The sequence below is a fragment of the Mustela nigripes genome, chromosome 10, assembly GCF_022355385.1.
Source record: "Mustela nigripes isolate SB6536 chromosome 10, MUSNIG.SB6536, whole genome shotgun sequence".
Lineage (NCBI taxonomy): Eukaryota > Metazoa > Chordata > Mammalia > Carnivora > Mustelidae > Mustela > Mustela nigripes.
In genome coordinates, this window is record NC_081566.1 from 22,796,615 (window position 1) to 22,814,946 (window position 18,332).

Genomic DNA, 18,332 nt, shown 5'->3' on the forward strand with positions numbered 1-18,332 from the left:
CACTCAGTACACTCACATCAACAAAGGCAACTGAATTCTGCATCTATCTCCACCTAAATAAGGTTGCGAACTCACCATTCTCAAGTCTTCACCTCCTCTCCAAGTCTCTCCCCTGTTGTACTCCCTGCCTCTCAGAATGGCACCATGGCTCCCCAGGCCTCCTCCCCCCATTCAAAAATCTGAAGGTCATTTTGGATTCCTTACTCTCTCTTTCCATCCCTCTCAACTCTTGACCAGGCAGGGGCAATACACCTGTCTGTACCCAACCACCCACCCTTACTAAGCCAGACAAGGTCAGTATTGCTTACTGTTCTCAGTGTACTAGTCTGGCTTTTCTACTTAGACTATGAGATCTTTGAGGGCATGGACCAGGTCTGGTATTTTTTCAGATTCCTCCAATGTGCCCAGCATAGCACTGGGTACAGAGTTTGCCCAACAGAGAAGAGAGTCGGCGATGAATCCCGTCTGCCAAGAGAAGCCTGCTGTTGAAATATCAGCCCCCCAAGATGAATGGCGCTATTGGCCTGACTCCTTTGCCGCAGCAAGAGGACATGCCTGGGATCAGCGAGACCTCAGCAAAGAGGCTGGAAATGATTCTCTGAGACATCTGGGAGAGAGACTTCACCAAGGACAACATCACGGACTGTCGAGTCATCATGTGGACTCAGCCAATTTCTGAGGTTTTGAACCTGAGGGTCCCCATCTGTAGGCTATAGTGGTACTCAGTGACCCAAAGGCTTGGAATTACATCCCACCTGTTTTATGGTGGCCACCTCCCCTTGGAAATAAGCAACAATTCAGTCTTTTCAGGAGTCTAGTCTGTTTTCCAGAATTAGACTCTAGAGTGTTTCATTTCCTTTGAGGTCCATGATATTTTATTATTCTTTACCACATCCCTCTCCCCATCACTGCCTCTCCTTCACTCACTGAGGACTCTAGCAATTGTTTCCCTTTCATCTGAGGTTCTACCATCATCCTAGAAAGTTCTAATATACACAGATAGCCTCTCTTAACACCCCAGCCTCTATTTCCACGACTTCCACAATGCCAGTGGCTTTTAGTTTCATTTCACTCATCCACTAGCATGACCCCACCTTGGACCCATGTCACTGAAACTGCCGTTAGGTCAACCCTCACCTAGACCATGACCACTGCCTCCTGACCAATGAGTGTGCTGCTGTCCAGAATTCTACAGTGGCTTTACATCTACAAGTTCAAATCCAGGTCCTTAGGCCAGGACGCAGAACAGCAGCCTGCTGTCGGGTCTCACCTCATTCCTGCAACCTGGCATTTCCTGTTCTGACTTCGGACAAAATCCATTTTCCATTCCCCCAACCCCCACCGTCTCCTGACCCCCACTGGGCCTAACTGGGCCTCGAAGGCCCAGAAGACTTCCCTTCATGTCTGCAAGGATGGAACTTTCCCTTCTGGCCCACACAGATGTTAACCTTCACATTCTAGCTCAAACACCACCTCCTCTGGGAAGCCTTCCCTGCCTAGTCTGGGCACATCTAAGGGCTCTTTTTTCTGTGCTCTCCAACACGTGATGCTGTCTTTACAACTTTTGTCTGGTCAAATGACTATCACAAGGGCAGGAACCATTCCTATTCACTCTGTATCTCGGCCCCGGGTACAGGCCTGTTTCAAAGTTGCTTTCACTGGATGTTATAAAAGACATGAAGAAGTGACTTCAGTAGATGCCCTGTCCTCTGTAGATGAATGAGGTCAGAGGAGATTGGGCTCTTGAATTAATTGAACCTCTTCACTCTTCACCCTGGCCCAGTGCCCTGCCCATATGCTTGACTCCCCTAATAGAATCTGCCCTGGCTAAGCACCACGTACAAATAAATCCTTCAGCATGAAGTAGCAAAAAAGCTTCTGACTGCTTAGAGAAGAGACTGTGCTTCACAGATAGGAAGGGAGACAGGCGGCATATGGAGAGAGGTCTATCTGATTTTTAGGTACTAAATACCCAGGAGTATTGATGACTATTTCATACTACAATCAAGTCTGTGTTCAGCCCTGTACTAGCCGCTGATAGTAAGAAGAAAAGTTCAAACAGCAGCATACGTCTGCTGATCACCTTCTACGAGCCAGTCACCAGCCTGTGGAGTCGGCATCCTGGTGATCATTCCCATTTCACAGGTAAGAAAACAGGCTCGATGTCACATGGCTGATAAATGCTCCAACGGTATCACCTCTCACTAGTTTCTTCACCCTGTCCCTTCACTGTCCTCATCACCCTCATTTGAAAATAAACTTCTTCCTCCGTCCTGCCTCCCCACTAACCCCCCTCCTGCTCTGCATCAGACAGCAACGTTGTCACCTCCAACACCTCATACAAACTCACACCTATCCACATCCTACCCTCCTTCAGTCCAGTTGTCCAAAAGAATGACCCCTCTCCATCCTGAGGCCTATCCTTCCACCCTCACGTTTGAGGCTGTCTGTCCATGTTCTTAGAAACCTCACATTAGGGCGCCTGGGTGGCTCAGTGGGCTAAGCCTCTGCCTTCGGCTCAGGTCATGGTCCCAGGGTCCTGGGATCGAGCCCCGCATCGGGCTCTCTGCTCAGCAGGGGGCCTGCTTCCTCCTCTCTCTCTCTCTCTCTCTCTCTCTCTGCCTGCCTCTCTGCCAACTTATGATCTCTGTCTGTCAAATAAATAAATAAATAAAATCTTAAAGAAAAAAAAAAAGAAAGAAACCTCACATTATGACTTATCCTTCCTTGAACCTATTACATTTCCATTCGAATGGATCTTTCCCATTGACACGTAGAGGTGCTCAACTCTCTCCCATTCAAACAGAACAAAACCAGCCTGTCTCTTCAACGATCAGGGACAAACCTCTGGAAAGACTCACTTACGGGTTCTGGGTCCACTTGGTCCTCCAACAACTACAGTCTGGCTCTAGCCCATCAAATCCCATTGCTCTTGATTAAATCACCTGTGACCTCTGTTTCTGAAGCCGATGGAAGTTTACTGGTCCCCATTGTCATTGTCAGGGACTTCCCCGCAGCCCCTATGCTTCCTCTTCTCCTTATTCGGGAAACACTCTGCCCTTGGCTGTCATGACATTTCCCCCTCCTGGCTTTCCTTCTGTCTCTCTAGATCATCCTTCTCTGCTTACCTTCTAGGCTCATCCTAACTCAAAGTCAACGCCAGGCCTTCCCTTCCACACCCATCCTTCCTCCCTCGGCAGCCTCCTCGACGCCATGGTTTCCTTTACCCCTGGGTGTTGATGACTTACGGGAGCACATCTCCTGCCCAGACCTCTCCTTCTCCAAATTCCTGTCCCTATAGCCCCCTGGCTTCTCGACCTCTGCACTCTGATGGTTCAAAGGGTCCTCACGTACAACACAGTGGGATTGAACTTGGGATGTTTGACGGTTCCCGTCGCAGGAATCTACACCTCCATCCACCGCTACAAAGCTGGTCCCTAGGGCTCATCCCCAATATCTCCCTCTCACTTCGTACATTCAAACCATCACATTCTGTCCATCTGACCTTCTAAACCGCTCCAATCTATGTGCTTCTTCCTACCCCACAATAAATGTCCCAGCATGAAAAACCGTCTCCCGATAGGTCTCCCTGAATCTTCCCGTGGCCACCTCGAATCTACTCCCCACGCTCTACAGTCACAGTGATCTTAGGCATAGTGATCCTTCTGAAATGGGACATCTGGCTGTGTCACCCTCCTGCTTAAGTACTTCTGTGACTACCTGTCACTCTAGAATCAACATCAGAGTCCCTCCTGTGGCTGCTAAGACTCCCTCCTGCCTCTCCTGCTCAGCTCACGTGCTTCTCCCTCTCCTTCTCTGCACCCTAGTCCACTGGCCTTGGGCATCTCCAAATACCATGCCTGCTCTAGCCACGACCCTCTCCCATTCCTGGAATATCCTTTCTCAGTTCCCAAACTCCCTGCAGCAACTCTGCTCCTACTCAGTCTCCAGGTCCCGGCTGAACCATTGTTTTCTGAGGGTGATTTCCCAGGTCCTCCCCGAGGGGGCCGGACCTCCTGTCAAACACTCTTATCATGTCCTGGGCCTCTACTTTTATAAGTGTCATTTTACATTTACTCGTGACAGATTTGTTTCCCCAAATGACTTCAAGTTCCATGAAGGCTGGGGCTTTGACTGCTCTGGTTTTCCCCCCTCCACCTTGTATCCCCCGTGACATTCAATAAATACTTGCTTGACATCATGAAGACATGACCCAGCTTCTGGCCTCATTACTCTTCTGAAATTGCCCTTGCTAAAGTCATCAACAACCTTCAAACTGCCAGAACTGTACGACTGTGGATCCCTGGTGTTCTACCAGCTGGACCATGGGTTTCCAGCACTAAAATAGAACCTTGGCAGTCTTTCCCCAATTCATAGGGAAAAAAAAAAAAAAAAAAAATGAACTGACAGACTATCCTCAATTTAAATCTTTTGTTTCATAAAGTTTTCTTTCTCAACACTTGGTGTCTGCTAGTCTATGTCTGTGGGCAAATGTAGCAGGAGATGCTCTCTGATATAGCTCAAAATTTTATATTCAGCCCTTTCAAAATTTTATGGTATTCTCCAGAAAGCATAACGATTCCCATGGGTTTCACAACATGAACAAGTGTTTGAGACCCACTGGCCAAATCCAAAGAAACATTTTTAGCCCTCTGTGCTCTCGATCTGTATCTGTTTATCAGGTTGTATAACTCTTGTATCTGTTCTGTTTCTCAGGCTGCTTATTCATTTTAGCAACCAGCATTTACTGAGCACATACTATGTTTTCCCACCGTCCTTCATTGCTATTCTTACTGTGGCATTTATCAGCTTCTGTGATCTCTCCCACGTACTGCAAACTCCTGGAGGCTGCAGGGACATGCTTTCTCTTTTGTCTCTCTCTCCCACTCTCTCTGTCTCTCTCTCTCTCCCCCCAGCTAGGCCAGCACATGGCTCAGGCACAAGCATCATCTTTGTTGCACGTAGGAATAAATGAACGAGTGAATCCAGGGGTGAATGAACAGCTGAACAAAATGGTGGGGTACAGCTTGAATCCCCATTCGTGAGGCTCAGCTGTTTCTCCACGGGGAAGCTCATTGTCATGCAGCGGTCACATACAACAGAAATGTCAATTTTACACAGGTAAGCTACCATCTGCTGTTACTGTAACAAGTAAAATGAATCTGATGTAAACTTAATATAGTTTTATAGTCTTGAGCTTGTGGAAGTCACTTCTATTATTTATCCATCACCAAGCCCTGTTGATTTTACCACCTAAATAAATAAATAAATATCACAGTGATTGCCTATCTTCTGGAGATATAATCAGTTTTACTCTAAGTATCTGAAAATACTATGTATTTTGTCTGCAGCAGAATTTGAGTAAATATTGGCATTACTGATATTAATGTATCTTTAAACGCCCCACAGCCTATCAAAACCCATTCTCTTGGCTTCTTCTGCCCCTTCTCCTGAGGTTGTCTATCAAAATTTAATTAACCTTCAAGGCCCAGCTCAAAAATCACCTCCTTCAGAAAGACTTCAGTAGTCTTCTGGAATTACAGGGCCAGCCCCAGGTTCACTTGAGCTCTACTGCATGTGACTGTAAGTCATTTGTGGCTCTACTTAGCCCTTCTTTCTTTAGTCTGCAGGGTACAGCTGCTGATGTAAATGGTCCTCTCCCACACTGCTCTGTGGGCAGCTCGAGCCCAGGGACCACGACTTGCTCATCTTTCTGTCTTCCCAGTGCCTTGAACAATACTCATATTCCGAACTGAAATATGTTAGACTACCATTTTGCTATGCTACACAAACACCATTTTAGTGTGTCATAAGGTGACTTTTTTCCCTAAATAGTTGGGGCATCTGGCTTTTGCCCCAACCCCCCGGCTGTGGCAAGGTTCTAGCAGCCCTACCTGAGAGCCCCATCCAGCTTCCTGCTCTCACCCCCATGAGCCATAGCAGAACATAGAAGAAACAGCTGTCCTTGCTCTAGAATTCATTTGGGGAAAAATTCAAGCTGTTACCTTTTGAAGTGGAATGGGAGTCAGAGGTGAGCCCTAGCCAGTGAGCTGTGTGGGAGGAGAAATGTTTGCAGTGAGCCAGGCCCGTGGCTCTCAGACTTGTTTTGTCAAACAGCAGGCAGGCTCCCAGCACAGACCTGGGCCTCGGGGGCCACCCTGCCCACCTTCTTCCGGAGGTCCCTTGGGGTGGGACAGACACAGGGCCTTCCGAGCATCTCGATGCCACTAACATCTGGAGCAAAGCAGAGACAACCCCTCCTTTTCCCCCTCTTCCATCCCCACAGGAGATCACGCTCACGGTCCACAGGGCCCAGCCCTAACGCACACGCCACAGAGACAGGTGCAGGAAAGATGGAAATTCAACATAAGAAAACTGACTGCTTTGTCCCTGAACTGTGCCTTGTACAAACCTCTCCAGACTGCAAACATTCCAGCTCACCCATCAAAGTGTGTAACGTTCAGCCACATGCTGTTAGAACCCAAAGTGAGTCTCCGAGCACCTGTGATGCTCCTGTGCCCCTGCTTCAGGTCACCGTGCCGAGAAGGAAAGTCATCGGGGGAAGAGCAGAAAGGTGCTGCTTGATGGCAGAGAGCCTGGGCTCCCCCACATACGTGATCACGATATTAAATGAGATGATGTAGGCAGAGTGCTTAGCAGAATAGCTGGAACTTAGCTCTTAAGGAAGGCTTCCCCCCTAACTGTGCTGGAAAGCCTGCCCTCATGCCCTTCATGCACCTAGAAGCTTCCAGAATGGGTGAGGATCATCAGAAGGGAAATCCTGGGGAAAGGGAGTGCTGAGCTGGCCGTCTGTGCTGATGGGAGTTTCCCGAGGGGGCGTTCCAGAACACACTGATGGATGCCTCCACAGCTGTGTCAATAACCCTCCTTCCTCCTCCGGGACAATCTGGCCCTAGACACCAGAGCAATTTTCAAAACTTTTCTTTCAAGCGTATCTCTCCTCCTCTCCTTTCAGAAGCCCAATTGTAACACCAGAAATAGACCTACTGACCTTGCTGATGGGCAGCCACATGCTGCCCAGGGGCTAGCAGTGTCTCCTGGATAAGGGAATTCTCTGCCTCCTCTCTCATAACATAGACATTAGCGTGTTAGAAACCCTCTATGCATATTTTCCACCTAGCCATATATCTTAGAAATCATTCCCTGTCAATTATGAAGAAACTTCCTAAGTCCTTTTTTTTTCCTTTTTTTAAATAATAGGACAGTATTCAACTACCCGGAGGTACCATGAGATTTAAAAAAAAAAAAAAAAAAAAAAAGTCCCTCTCAGACGAGCACGTAAATTGTTCTTTCAAATGATGCTATACTGTGCGTCTGTCTTTGTGACTGGAGCCAATACAAGGGCAAGCTCAATTCCTAAAAATGGAGTCACTGGGTCTGACGGTGGGCACTTCTAATTTTGGGAGATGTTTCTAAAACACTCTCCAAAGAAGTTGTACCCATTTTCTCTTCCAACAGTAACACAGGAAAGGGACTGTTTCTCCAGGATTTCATCAGCAGTTTATAAACCTTTTGGATGCTCATTGAAAGTAAATTGCAGTTTACACTTTATCTATTAAAGAATCAATCTTCTGTGTACAGTTAAACCCCTGAGTCCTCGAGGGAATGAAGAGCACGTAGTTTTTGTTGTTTTGTTGTTTTTTTGTTTTTTGTTTTGTTTTGTTTTGTTTTACCAGGCCAGCACTTTCCCTAAAGCCCAACAGGATCCCAGCATCTCTTGGTGTATGTTCACCACGGCTCCAGATTTTCAGCTTCCACACCCGACTCTGTACTTAACAGGAGACCAGCATCATGGAAGGAAAAGGGCCTTCGGAACTGGGAGACCCGACTTCACGCAGCAGCTCTGCCACTGACTGGCTTGATGCTCTTCGCAAATAATTTAACTTCTCCCCAACTCAGTCTCCTCTGCATGAAATACAGAGATAATCATATTGATTTTTCAAAGCCTTGTGTCTGGCACAGAGAAGGGACTTAATAAGTAGCAGCAGTTTTCATTAGTGTTAATGATCATCAGGCTGGATTCGAGACCTCAGGGCACTTTTCACAATTGACAAGACCTGGAATGGCCCAGCCAGGGCCGTTCTGTTAAGAAGCCACCCAGACGACTCCCAAGTTCTGCTCCGATCCATCCCAGCCTCCTTCCAGAGTTGCCGGGAGAGGCCACTACAATCCCACCCCGGGCCTCTGGGTGAGGGTGGGCGTTTCCTGGGCCCCGGTGGCTCTGTTGTTGCCAGAGCTTGTCTGCACGCAGCCCCACAAATCTCTGGGCCAAGAGGAGCTCATTTCCAATTACAGACCCATCTGCTGGAGACAAAACAGAGATCCTTGAGCAAAGAAGGAGGGACTTGCTCCCATCAGCCCTGGAGCCCATTCAGCTTTTCCTCAGCAATTTTTGATAAGGGCACTAAAGGCAAATTTCTAGTTCTGGCAAGAATGCCAAGGATGCCCACCACTGGGGTTTCTGTGTGTGTGACACAGACATCCTGCCCCCAGCAGCCTTTTCAGAAGCTTTTCTCATTCACACTTGGTCTTCTCTCATTTTATCCCCCAGGTGGCAGAAATTCTAGCCATGATCCTCATGAGGGGAGAACTTTGAGGAGGGGGCTGCGATCCCCCACCACTGGTCCACCCTGGGTGTCCACTCCACCACCCCCCACCTCCATCTCTACATGCTGGTTTAGATCCTCGCGGGCACTGCAGCTGGAACCACTGGAGAGAGGTCTGAGAAATTACCGTCGCTCTCCGAGAATATACCTCTACTCTTTCTTCCCTTTCATCGGCCTCTGTCAGTTTAAAGGAAAGGGGCGGGAGCTGCATACAGTCCCGAGTACTTCAGGAATACAGAAAGGAATCTGCCTCCCCCGCCCCCACCTCGCCCCCAGGAAGACTCCAGATCCCAGCGAATCTCAGGCAAAGTGCTCTTGCCAGACCTGAAGTCTCCCCCCGCCCCCCGCTCCCTTCCCGTTTGTCTCTCACGCGGTATAAAACGTGGGTCCGGCTCCGCCACTGGAGGACCCGACACAGGACACAGAGATACGACTGCGTAGACGTCAACCCCTGCCAGTTACGCTGGCCCCCCAGCCTTGCGGGTGAGAACCCCCAGCTCCATCCGGGTCCTCCGGCCAGGCCACGAGTGTGGCCCCGGGCTGAATGAGGGTCGGGGGGTGGGCAGACTGGAAAGAACCGGAGAAAGTGCCTCCGCTGACTGCGGGGGGAGAGCGGCTGCCTGACCCCACCCTCCACTCTCCGCCTCAAACTTGCTAGAAAGAGCAAACTTTCAGGGCCCCACAATTCCACCCGGAAAAAAGGGATGCCCAAGTGTGACAGAAAAGCACGGGTGGTGTATGTAACCCAGGGACAGATCTCCACTCCTGCGCTCCCCGGTCGCCTTAGGCAGCGCAGAGACCGGAGGAAGCCACCCCGGCAGGAGGTCTCCCGGGCGCCGCTCCGGGCACTCTCCCCGGGCCACCCAGCCAGACGGGTGATGGGGACGCGAGCACTGCCTTCAGCTCTTGCCCTGCTTCTATTTGGGCCAAACCCTCCTCCCGGCCGCTGAGCGAAGCTTCGATGTGGCCCGGCGCCCCCAGCGAAGCCCTCGGCGCACCGCCCGGGGGAGAGCGGTGCGCGACGCCGCCTCCGGCCTCGGGAGCGAGCGGACCCCGGCCCGGGTGAGAGTCCGGTTTCTCCGTCCCTCAGGCAGACTTCGGCCCCGGTTGCCTTGGAAATGGCGACCCTGAGCCGCAAACGCACCTCCGCCCTCCTTCCGTGGTCAAACTTCAGCAAAATCTCCAGCAAACCGCACCCAGGTTGCAAGGCCGGCGCAGAGGCGCCCGCGCGCTCCGAGGTACCCGGACACACGGACCGACGGCGGTGGCGCTGCCCGCCCGCCCGGCTCCCACCCGCCGCGGTGCTCAGCCCCGGCCCCGCTCACTCACGCGCGCCGGACGGTCCCGCCGAGTGTGCAGCGTAGCGAGCCGGGGCCGCCGCATGCTCCCGGGAGGTCGTGGGCGCCCGGGCGCAGCAGCCGCGTCCGAGTGCGCACCGGCCGGGGGAAGGCGCTCGCGGAGCAGGAGCGGGCGGCAGCGGCGCAGGCGGGGACAGGAGCCCCGCAAGTCCGGCCCGGAGGCGGAGACAGCGCGCCCAGCGACCTGGCCACGAGGCGGGAGACGTCCACCCCCACCCCCTAGAAGCACGCGGCTGCAGATGTGGAGCCGGAGAGCCGAGCGCCGAACCAGACCCGGCACTGCCCGGTCACGGTCAAGATAGGGGCGTGCGGGGAAGGCGGCCCCGGGGCTCGCTGCCGCCGGTACTAAGGCGCCATCGGAAGTACGCCCGGCCTGGCACTTCCCCGCGCCAAGCCCGGCACCCCGCGGGATCCTCGGCCCGCCCCCCTCCGCTCCCTCCCTCCTTTTCTTCCTTCCGGGAACCTCGGCTCCAAGAGCGCCCTAACCCGTTACCACGGCGCTTCGCTCCGGCGGCCGCTCCTGGGTTCGGCTGGCACCGGGTCTGCGCGCGTCTTTCCGAGCGCCCGGGCCTGGGGCTGCCGGCGGGAGGCTCCTCTGCCTTCCCCGGCGCTCCGAGCACTGGCCCCGCACTGAGCCGGGAACCTCATCGCCCCTCCAGGTGGCCGGGGCTGGGGGCAGGTACCGAGCAACCTGATTGGCGCTGGCCGGAGTCCTGGGAGAATCCCCCACCCGAGAGGCCGCTTGCACCAAGGCGAAGGGAAGGGACAAAACGGCGCAGGCTGGTGCCTTCCAACGAGTCCCTTAGCTCCGCTGTCTTTTTGCCCAAGAAATGTGAGCTCAGGAGTCGGCGCCCTAATGATGAAGTCCCAGAACCTAAGTCAGGTTCGGTGGGGTGAGGAGGTTCGGAGCCCGACGACTAAAAAAGAATTCTTAAGACATCTTTGGTGCAAAATGGTGGTTTATTAAAGCACGGGGACAGGACCCGTGGGCAGGAAGAGCTGCTGCTGCCCCGGGTTGTGAGGGGTGGTTGGTTATATACACAGGAGTTGGGTAGGTGAGGACAAAGGGGTGTTCAGAAGGGCTATTGGGGCAAAGAATACTATCAGGATACTGAAGGCTTAGTTGCTATCAAGTAAAGACAATTGGAAGTCTGGTGGAATGTTACATTCTTACTATCAAGCATCCTTGTTAATGAGATTTAGGTTTAGAAGAAATTTAACTTTATTTACTTTTCCTTCTACCTCCGCCTCCTTCCGTTTTTCATGGAGGGGAGGGTGACATTAGGGCTATTGATAAGGTAACTTCGTTGTTGTAAATATCAAGGACATTTGCAAACCAAGGGAGACTCCTACCTTGCAGAGCTGTGATCTCTGCAAGTTAACTATTTATCGTTTTATGGCAGTCGGGGGTGCCTGAGGAATGCTACACATATGGAGGGGAGCGGATGAAGGGGGAATGCAAGGCGCCAGCTCTTGCTTTGTCCTCAGCCAGCCTCCTGCTCCCTCATCACTAAGAACTTCGCGAGCCACCACTCAAGTCTAGCACGGAAAGTCCTGCAAGAATGATAGTTTTAAGGACCACGGAGTGTCGCTGTCCCCTGGACTTTGCCTGGAGAGCCTCCCGAAAGGCTCCTCTGTTTCCCCATTTCTGGCCAGCGCTGGTCCCTGGAAGTCCAGTCACACCTGGATGTCCCCGCGGTGGAGGGACACCGCGTCCTTGTAGCGGGGCAGGGAGGGAGTAAATGCAAATTGGAATTATGATGGCGAGATCTAGCAGGAAGAGGCATGAAAGGAGACGCAATGTCGTCCTCTTCCCCCAACACGAGGAGAAATGTTAACAGTGCTCTAGATTTCTTCTCTGAAATCACCATCCTGTAATGTTTTCAAGCTCTACAAGTTGCTTATGTGCTGTACCCCCCCGCCCCAAACCGTAAATTCTGACATCAGTCTGCTTGGAGAACATGGCGGGGCGAAATGGAAGGAAACGGTCACTTTTTCGCATCTCCAAAGCATCTCATTATGGAACCTTTGCCTGTTCCTATGTGTTCATCCCCCCCCCCTTCCCCCCTTCCCCCGACCCTACTCATCAGGCTTGGACTAAAGATAGGGGAAGAGGGAGGGAAGGAGGGAGAGGGTCACCAACGTTAATGCTCAAGGTGGGGGGGGGGGTGCTGTTCTTATCAAATATGTTTTCCTCTTCATACTCTGGACAGTCTGGAGAATTCAGAGCAAACATGAGCATTTTATCAGTTTCTGGAGAGAAGGAAAAACACTGGTCCCTCAGTCCAGGTCCACCTTGTAAAGGAGAGGAGTAAGAAATTTAGCAACCTTTATTATTCAACTTGGAGCAATCTTTATTATTCCTGAAGCACTCTAAAAATATATGCGTCTATCCAAGGGCAAGCTACACACCCAGTGGGTCCAGCAGGCTTCCTGTTGTTTCCAACACTCCATGTTTTTCCTCTTTCTCTTTACAGGTTTCAAGTTTGATCTCGGATCATCATGCGCTGCCTTTTCTCACACAGTCAAACCTCACACCTACATACTTTCCTTGTCTCAATTCTTCTCAAAGGCAAAGCTGCAATATAAAGAGATGTGTTATTTTCTTAGGTACAATTACACAGAGAGAGGAAGAAGCTGGGTGCAGCCTGAGCCACCATCATAAATCAAACCTGTGTACTCAGCCAGGTCACTGACATCACCCCTACCACTGGCCCCATTCCTCTTCCTAAACCCTTCCCTTCCCCCTAAAGCAACAGCCTTCCTGACTTCACGGTAGTTACCTCATGTATGTCTACCCAAACACGGTTGTGTTTGCTTATTTTTGTACTTTATGTAAATGATATGAGTGTGAATTATTTTTTTTAAGATTTTATTTATTTGACAGAGAGATCACAAGGAGGCAGAGAGGTAGGCAGAGGTGGGGGGGAAGCAGGATCACAGCTGAGCAGAGAGCCCAATGTGGGGTTTGATCACAGGACCCTGAAATCATGACCTGAGCTGAAGGCAGAGGTTTTAACCCACTGAGCCACCCAGGCACCCCTAGAGCATAAATTCTTTGTGTATCTGGCCTCTTCTTTCATTTGGTTATGTTTGTGAGGTCATCCATTTTTGTTATATATTGTTCTCGTTGGAGCTATCACAAATAACACTGCTAGCCGCATTCTTGTACGCATCTCCTGGTGTGCAGAAGCAAACTTCTCTTTAAAGTATACACCTTGCAGTGGAATTGCTGGGCCACAGTCTATGCCCATATTTAACTTCATTAGATAAAGCCAAGTTGTTTACCAAAGTGGTCATAAAATTCACACTTCCACTAAATATGTATTTTGCAGTCACTCTATATATTTGCCCAGATATCTTGTTAGAGTTCTTAATTTTTGTCAATCTGGTGGCTATGTAATGATATCAAACCTGTGATCTTCATTTCACATCCCTAATTACCAATAAGATGGTGTGCATTTTTATGTACTTAGAGCCTATTTGAAATTTCTGTTTTGTGAAGTGCCTGTATAAATCTTTACCCATTTTTCTACTGAGTCATCAGATTTTTTTTCTTTTTGATCCATAAAGGTTCTTTGTATATTCTAGCTATATAGAATGTCACTTTGTCACTTATAGATTGCAAGTATCTTCTCCCCTTCATTAATCTTCATCTTTTGATCAGGAATAATTTTTTAAAGGGGGATTTTCATTGTGAGATCACTGTAAATTCAGAAGTAATTTTAAGAAATTATGCAAGGGTCCTCGGTACCCTCGCCCAGTTCCCCGCATTGCTACGGTCTTGCAAAACTATATCACACGCAGGAGATTGACATTTCCAGAGTCAGAACATTTCTATCAGCACAAGAATCCCTCAGGTTTCCTTTTAATAGCCACACCTACTTCCCACTCCCCACCCCTAATCCCTAGAAACCACTGGTCTGTTTACCATTTCTAAAACTGTGATTTCAAGAATAGTAAGTAAATGAAATAATATGGTATGTACGCTTTTTTTTCTCCCCCACTCAGCATAATTCTTTGGGGGTTGATCCAGGTTTATTAATTGGAAGGTAGGAAGGTACCAAGACTTGTTTAACCATTCATTCACTCACTGAAAGACATCTGGGTTTGTTTGGTTTTTTTCCAGTTTTGAGCAGTTATAAATCAATCCACTATAAATATTTGTGTGTAGGTTTTGGTATGAACGTAAGTTTTCATGTCTCTGGGGTGAATGTCCAGAAGTGCAGTTGCTGTACTGTGTGGTAGTTGCACATTCCCTTTATAAAAGAGATGGCCAGCCTGTTTTCCAGAGTGCCTTTTTGGACTCACACTGGCAATATATGAGGTACCCAGTTTTTCCACATCCTTGCATTTGGTGTTGTCACTGTTTTTAAAAATTTAATCCATCTTCATAAATGTATAGTGATAATTTCACTCTGGTTGTAATTTCCATTCCCCTAATGACAAATAATGTTGAACATCTTTTCATGTACTTATTTGGCATCTGTATTTCCAAATAAGTGCTCTCTTTGGGGAAATGTCTGTTTATGCCTTTTGGACATTTTCTTTTACTTTTTTTTTTTAAGATTTTGTTTATTCATTTGACAGACAGAGATCACAAGTGGGCAGAGAGGCAGGCAGAGAGAGAGGAGGAAGCAGACTCCCTGCAGATCAGAGAGCCCGATGTGGGGCTCGATCCCAGGACCCTGAGATCATGACCTGAGCTGAAGGCAGAGGCTTAACGCACTGAGCCACCTTTTGGACATTTTTAATTAGATTGTTTGTTCTTTTACTCCTGAGTTTTGATAATTCTTTACATATTTTAGATACTAGTTATTGGATTTTGTTCTTGTTTTATTTTGTTTTTTTGTTTTTATTTAGAGCGAAAGTGTGACGAACAGGAGGAGGGACAGAGGGATAGGGAGAATCCTAAGCAGGGTCCACACTCAGCCCAGAGCCTGAGGCCGGGCTCCAGGAGGCGCTCGATTTCACAACCCTGAGATCATAACCTGAACCAAAATCAAGTGTCTGATGCTTAACGAACTGAGCCACCTAGGCACCTGGAGATCCTTTTTTTTTTTTAAGATTTTATTTATTTCTTTGATAGAGAGATCACAAGTAGGCAGAGAGGCAGGCACAGAGAGGGGGGAAATCAGGCTCCCTGCTGAGCAGAGAGCCCGATGCAGGACTCGATCCCAGGACCCTGGGATCATGATCTGAGTTGAAGGCAGAGGCTTAACCTACTGAGCCACCCAGGCACCCCGATCCTAGTCTTTTTGCAGATACATGGTTTGTAAATATTTTCTCCCATTCTGTAGATTGTCTTTTATCCTCTTTACATAGATTTTGCAGAGGACTTTGTAAATTTTGATAAGGTCCAGTTTTTCAGTTTTTCTTACTATGGGTCATGGAATTTCTGTCAAGTCTAAGAACTCTCTGCTTAGCCCTACATCCCAAAGATTTTCTCCCATTTTTTTTCTCTTCCAAGTTTTACCTTTAAGTCTGTGACCTGAGTTAATTTTTATATAAGATGTGAGATTTTGGTTGAGATTTTTTTCTTGCCTCAGTATGTCCAATTGCTTTAACACCATTTGTTTAAAAACTCTGTCTTCCATTGACTTACCTTTACACCTTTGTCAAGAACTTGTTAGCATACTTGTGTGAGTCTGTTTCTGGATTCTCTTTTCTGTTCTGCTGATCTATTTCCTCCACTCAATACCAGGTTGAAACTGAGCAGACTGATTTGGCCCATGTTATTCTTCCTATTCACAATTGTTTTAGGTCAGGATGACGGGGTGACTCAGTCATTAAGCATCTGCCTTCGGCTCAGGTCATGATCTCAGGGTCCTGGGAATAAGCCCCTCATCGGGCTCTCTGCTCAGCAGGGAGCCTGCTTCTTCCTCTCCCTCTGCCCACTACTCTCCCTGCTTGTGCTCTGTCAAATAAATAAATAAAAATATTTAAAAATAAATAAAAAATTTAAAATATTGTTTTAGGCCTTCTAGTTCCTCTGCCTTTCCACTTATACTTTAGAATAATCTTCTCTATATCTACAAGAGCCTTGCCAGCATTTTGATATTATGGAGAAATATTGAGCCTTTCATCATTAAATATAAATTAGCTGTAGATATCACATTCACAATTTTTCCTTCTAACTGTAGGTATCAAGTTGAGAAAATTTTCTTCTATTCCTTTTTTTTTTAAAGATTTATTTATTTATTTATTTGACAGAGATCACAAGTAGGCAGAGAGGCAGGCAGAGAGAGAGAGGAGGAAGCAGGCTCCCTGCTGAGCAGAGAGCCTGATGCGGGACTCGATCCTAGGACCCTCAGATCATGACCTGAGCCGAAGGCAGTGGCCTAACCCACCGAGCCACCCAGGCGCCCTTCCTAGTTTTTTTTAAATTTGCATTTTTTCTGTGCAAATTTACTCCCGGGCCATAAGTTTTTGTTTCTTCAGTTTCTTCTGGGATATCTTTTTCTTCTGTGCAACCTCCTCTTCTGGTTTGGGAACAATCTGCTCTTTTTCAGTAAGGATCATCTCAATGTGGCAGGGAGAGCTCATGTATGGGTTAATGCAACCATGAGCCCTGTAAGTCCTACGCCACATCTTGGGGGCTTTGTTCACCTGAATGTGCTCAATGGCCAGAGAATCGACATCTAAACCCTTAAGTTCAGCATTACTCTCTGCGTTTTTAAGCATGTGCAATAAAAATTCAGCACTATTCTTGGGCCACCGACCTTGTGTCCAGCCCCACTGTTTGGCCTGGGCACACCTACCAACTCCACCATTGTAGCGACGGAAGGTCACACACTGCTTCTGCAAGTGATGTCTTTCAGATACTTGGTGGCTTTTCAGATATGCATACCCTTAATGGCCTGGGCAGTTTCACGTGTGTTCTTAAAGTGAACACGGAGATTTGAACCTCTTGACTTGCATGATTTCGTAGGGTTTTTCGGGTTAAGCAAATAGCGAACCATTTTCAGAGGTCACCCCAGGCCGCTGAGAGGAAGAGCTTCTATTCCTATTTTTGTGAAAATGTTTGTGATAAATGGGTGTGGAATTTTGTTGAGTGCTTTTACATTAGGTTATAGAAGCATGTGATTTTTCTATTTTAGCCTGTTAATATGGTGGATGTGTCCATTGCTTTTTGAAAATTAAACCAGCCTTGCTTCCCTGGAATAAAACCTTCTTGGTCATGGTATATAATTCTTTTTATGTATTGCTAAATTCTATTTGCTAACATTTTGTTGAGCATTTCTTGCATCTGTATTCACAAGAGATATTGGTCAGTGGTTTTCTTTATTTGTACTATCTTTGTCTGGTTTTGGTATCAGAGTAATACTAGGTTCATTAAATATATTGGAAAGTGTTCCCTCCTTTACTATTTTCTGGAAGAGATTAGGTAGATTTGATGTTAAGGCTCATTTAAATGTTTGGTAGACTTGTCTGGTGAATCTTTCTGGGCCTGGGCCTTTTAGAAAACTTGAAATTATAAGTTTGATTTTCTTAACAGTTATAGGGTGATTCAAATTGTCTATTTCAGACTGGGTGAGAGGTGGTACTTTGTATTTTGTAAAGAACTGACATTTCCTCTAAGTTGTCACATTTAGGTGTGTAGACGGGCTTATTGTATTCCCTTTTTCTTCCTTTGACATCTGCAGTGTCATGTTCCTGGAACATTGGTCCACCCTCCTTTTTGTCTTTTTGCCAGTCTTGCCAAAGGTTCATTAATTTTATCAATATTTTCAAAGAAACAGTGTATTTTCAATTTTATTGACTTCTTCTTGTCTTAATTATATCCTTTCTTCTTGTTTTAGGTTTATTTTACTCCTTTTCCCTTAGATTCTTGAGGTGGAAGCTTAGATTATTGATTAAAGACTTTCTTTTCGGGGCATGGGGCTGGCTCTTGTGACTCTTGAGATCCCAGGGTCATGAGTTGAAGCCCCACTATAAAAAAATTTAAAAAGAGCTTACTTTAAAAAATTAAAAAAGAAATTAAAGTCTCCAACATTTGCTGTTAAATTGTCTATTTTTTCCCTTCGATTCCATCAGTTTTTGCTTCATGTATTTTTGAGCTATAATGACATTTTTCACATATGAACATGTAAGCAAAACTTCAGAATTTTCACCACTAAGTATGATGAGCCCCTGAGATGACCATGGTGTAAAGAAACCCAGGATGAGTGGCAAAAGAGCATCACTTTGGCCACACCCTACACGTTGGAAGTGAGTTACCAAATCTAGCCCACATTCAAGTACAAGTACTCCTCCACCCCCATTCACGCTACCCTCCAGTAGAAGTCCTTTAGACTCCCAACCCGAGGCAGGAGGTTGTTTCCTAGCATCCATAACTTGGGTGAAA

At 47.8% G+C, this 18,332-nt stretch overlaps 1 protein-coding gene and 1 pseudogene across 4 annotated transcripts in view; both read right to left on the minus strand.

The window, feature by feature from the left end:
* Positions 1-10,629, minus strand: part of LOC132025473 (protein FAM163A) — a 75,659-nt gene extending 65,030 nt beyond the window's left edge. Inside the window, exon 1 of one of the 4 annotated variants that reach the window (XM_059412799.1) lies at positions 10,479-10,629. The gene's annotated coding sequence lies outside the window, so the exon portion shown is untranslated. Of the gene's footprint in view, positions 1-9,771; positions 9,824-9,956; positions 10,428-10,471 lie in introns of those variants that run through there. The other 3 variants (XM_059412798.1, XM_059412797.1, XM_059412801.1) reach the window with 3 other exon arrangements.
* A 5,744-nt stretch (positions 10,630-16,373) lies between these two features.
* LOC132025472 (large ribosomal subunit protein uL22-like) lies at positions 16,374-16,977 on the minus strand (annotated as a pseudogene).
* Between the last annotated feature and the right edge of the window lie 1,355 nt (positions 16,978-18,332).